Source organism: Poromitra crassiceps (genome assembly GCF_964638095.1).
Source record: "Poromitra crassiceps genome assembly, chromosome: 8".
Lineage (NCBI taxonomy): Eukaryota > Metazoa > Chordata > Actinopteri > Beryciformes > Melamphaidae > Poromitra > Poromitra crassiceps.
The window spans coordinates 28,032,322-28,036,708 of NC_139629.1; positions in this window are offsets into that span (position 1 = coordinate 28,032,322).

Genomic DNA, 4,387 nt, shown 5'->3' on the forward strand with positions numbered 1-4,387 from the left:
TCTGATGAAACGAGCTCTACCTGTGAAAACACCTCAGATGAAACGAGCTCTACCTGTGAAAACACCTCAGATGAAACGAGCTCTACCTGTGAAAACACCTCAGATGAGACGAGCTCTACCTGTGAAAACACCTCAGATGAGACGAGCTCTACCTGTGAAAACACCTCTGATGAAACGAGCTCTACCTGTGAAAACACCTCAGATGAAACGAGCTCTACCTGTGAAAACACCTCAGATGAAACGAGTTCTACCTGTGAAAACACCTCAGATGAAACGAGCTCTACCTGTGAAAACACCTCAGATGAAACGAGCTCTACCTGTGAAAACACCTCTGATGAAACGAGCTCTACCTGTGAAAACACCTCTGATGAAACGAGCTCTGTGAAAACACCTCAGATGAAACGAGCTCTACCTGTGAAAACACCTCAGATGAAACGAGCTCTACCTGTGAAAACACCTCAGATGAAACGAGCTCTACCTGTGAAAACACCTCTGATGAAACGAGCTCTACCTGTGAAAACACCTCAGATGAAACGAGCTCTACCTGTGAAAACACCTCAGATGAAACGAGCTCTACCTGTGAAAACAGTGTGAAAAGTGGCTCCATGCGTGCAGGGTGGAACATGTTTCACAGGCATGTGTCTTCTTCACAAACCTATCGAGGTTTTTTGTGAGGCCCGTGTTGAAGAAATAGGCGTCTGTGTGTTTCTTTTTACTTTACGCAAAGAAGAGAATCCAAAGATGGAAGATACAACACATTGAATTGCGTTGTAATGTCTGGCTTATTCTATCAGTTTTCGCAGTTTGTGGACAAATTATAGCAATATTTATGACGGTGTGTGTGTGTGTGTGTGTGTGTGTGTGTGTGTGTGTACCAGGGTAGGAAATTAACTTTTTTAAACAAGGGCTATTTTTGCCCCTATGAAATATATTTTGGGGGCATTTTGGATCATTTCCAGGGCAATTTGATCAACTGTTGGGAGATACCTTAGTTATCTATGTAGCATGACAGACCAATCAATGAGTAATAATTAATAATAATAATAATTTATTTCTAAAAGTTCATAAACAATCACAGTTAAAGCTTTCCTATCTCAACAACACTGTTGATTGTCCGGCATGTTATTAATGTCTGCAAAAACATGAGTGAACTAGCTGGCCAGCTAGCTTGTGCTGCCTGTCACTGAGCTAAATAACACTAGTAGGAGGAGGGGCGGAGGTTGTACGGATGCCTAGTTGACCATTTTCAAGTCACGCTTTGCAAATACAGAATAATGTTAAAATACAGAAAGTATTCAACTCTATTTTATGGGGTCATTTAAAATACCCCGTCACCCCAATTCCAAGGGCAATTCTAGATTTTTTGGGGGGCATTTTGGCCCGAGCCCCCGCTAATTTCCTACCCTGGTGTGCACACGCGTGTGCATGTGTGTGCGCTCCTGTGTGTGTGTGTGTGTGTGTGTGCGCGCGCGCTCTCCTGTGTGTGTGTGTGTATGCGTGTGTGTGTGATGGTCCCTCTTCCTGCCTCTGTGTGCTCCTCCAGCGTTCAGTGTGTCAGCTCGTGTGGGTTTCCTGCAGGGGAAGTTGCCTCAGTGCTCTCCTCAGACAAAAGCCGTGACCCCGGGGTTAAGGAATGTGACCCCGGCGCTGTGACGATCGAGACCTTCCCTGGGGGGCAGACAATGCTGAACACCTCAGCAAACGCCCTGATGATCTCACATGCTTTTGTGCTCCTCCGATCCACACAGGCCACGCCTCCTCCTCGTGTGTGCACGCTAGATCCTCACAGGCCACGCCTCCTCCTCGTGTGTGCACGCTAGATCCTCACAGGCCACGCCTCCTCCTCGTGTGTGCACGCTAGATCCTCACAGGCCACGCCTCCTCCTCGTGTGTGCACGCTAGATCCTCACAGGCCACGCCTCCTCCTCGTGTGTGCACGCTAGATCCTCACAGGCCACGCCTCCTCCTCGTGTGTGCACGCTAGATCCTCACAGGCCACGCCTCCTCCTCGTGTGTGCACGCTAGATCCTCACAGGCCACGCCTCCTCCTCGTGTGTGCACACTAGATCCTCACAGGCCACGCCTCCTCCTCATGTGTGCACGCTAGATCCTCACAGGCCACTCCTCCTCGTGTGTGCACGCTAGATCCTCACAGGCCACTCCTCCTCGTGTGTGCACGCTAGATCCTCACAGGCCACGCCTCCTCCTCGTGTGTGCACGCTAGATCCTCACAGGCCACGCCTCCTCCTCGTGTGTGCACGCTAGATCCTCACAGGCCACGCCTCCTCCTCGTGTGTGCACGCTAGATCCTCACAGGCCACGCCTCCTCCTCGTGTGTGCACGCTAGATCCTCACAGGCCACGCCTCCTCATGTGTGCACGCTAGATCCTCACAGGCCACGCCTCCTCCTCATGTGCACGCTAGCTCCTCACAGGCCACGCCTCCTCGTGTGTGCACGCTATATCCTCACAGGCCACGCCTCCTCCTCGTGTGTGCACGCTAGATCCTCACAGGCCACACCTCCTCATGTGCATGCTAGATCCTCACAGGCCACGCCTCCTCCTCATGTGCATGCTAGATCCTGACAGGCCACGCCTCCTCCTCATGTGCATGCTAGATCCTCACAGGCCACGCCTCCTCCTCATGTGCATGCTAGATCCTCACAGGCCACGCCTCCTCCTCATGTGCATGCTAGATCCTCACAGGCCACGCCTCCTCATGTGTGCACGCTAGATCCTCACAGGCCACGCCTCCTCCTCGTGTGTGCACGCTAGATCCTCACAGGCCACGCCTCCTCCTCATGTGCACGCTAGATCCTCACAGGCCACGCCTCCTCCTCATGTGTGTATCGGAGCCAAAGCAGCCCGTCCTTTTGGGGCGGAATGGAAATGTGCGACACTTCCTCGCAAGGTAAACAAAGTCGGCTGAAGGTGTGAATAATTGCTTTAATTTGCTTCCTTTAGTTTCGTTAAAGGACTTGGATTAATCTCAGTCCAGATTCTGGATTCCAGTGTATTTCCTCAGGATTGGACGTCATTATCATTGCCATCTCTGATTTGAAGCTCAATCCAAGCAACCTAATCCAAAAAATGTGGATTTAAATTTGAGACAGTAGAGGTAAAAGCACTCGCCTATACCACCGCGGAGACCCGGGTTCAATTCCCGGTAGCGGTTCTTCCGGGTGGGTGAGACGTTCCTCCTACAGTCACAATTGGCCGTATCTGTGGGTGGGAAGCCGATGGGGGATGAGCCCTGGTCGCTGTACTAGCGCCTCCTCTGGTCGGTCGGGGCGCCTGTTTGGGGGGAGGGGAACTGGGGGGGAATAGCGTGATCCTCCCACACGTTACGTCCTGTGGGTGAAAACCCTCGCTGTGAGGTGAAAGGAAGCGGCTGGCGACTGCCCATGTATCAGAGGAAGCATGTGCAAACTCTCCCCAGATCGGCAGAGGGGGTGGGCGGGGGGATGATCTGATGGGGGGGCTTTATGGACAGCGTTTTAGACAAAGTTGCAGTAATTATTATTAATACCAACTACTACAGTATTCATTAGGCTACCAACTCTATCAGTTACAAGCAGAGCTGTTCCAGGTGTAACTCATTGCGTTAAGTCGTTTCTCTATTATGTAAAAAAAAAAAAAAACGGTTCAATCTCAATCAAAATCATGTATTTCCCATCATGGAACGCCAGTTTATTTCCCTCAATGAAAACGTGTTTGTCGGTAAATTCCTCAGGATCGGACGCCATTGTCATGGCCAGTGAAAGAAGCCATAATCACTTTTACGGATGATCTTGTTGTGATGGTCAAAGCACAAAGGAGACCAAAAGGCCCTTGTCCCATTTATCACTCACTTTAAGAGAGGGAGAGAGAGGGAGGGGGGTCGCTGTCAAAGCAACCATAGCAAGAGTGTAGGTAACAGTGGTGGTCTCTCGTCCCCTGAGGCCCAGACACATTGCTTAAAAGTGGAGAGAGAGAGAGAGAGAGAGAGTGAAAGAACAGAGAGAGAGAGAATGAAAGAACAGAATGAGAGAGAGAGAATGAAAGAACAGAACGAGAGAGAGAGAGAATGAAAGAACAGAATGAGAGAGAGAGAATGAAAGAACAGAACGAGAGAGAGAGAGTGAAAGAACAGAGAGAGAGAGAGAGAATGAAAGAACAGAATGAGAGAGAGAGAGTGAAAGAACAGAGAGAGAGAGAGAGAGAATGAAAGAACAGAATGAGATAGAGAGAGAGAGAGGGGGGGGAGACAGAAGAAAGCATGAGAAGTGAATGAAGATATATTGTCATTTAAAAGTCAAGTGTGTAGACACGATATAGGAGGTGTGTGTGTGTGTGTGCGTGCGTGCGCGTGCGTGCGTGTGTGTATGTAGACACGATATAGGTGTGTG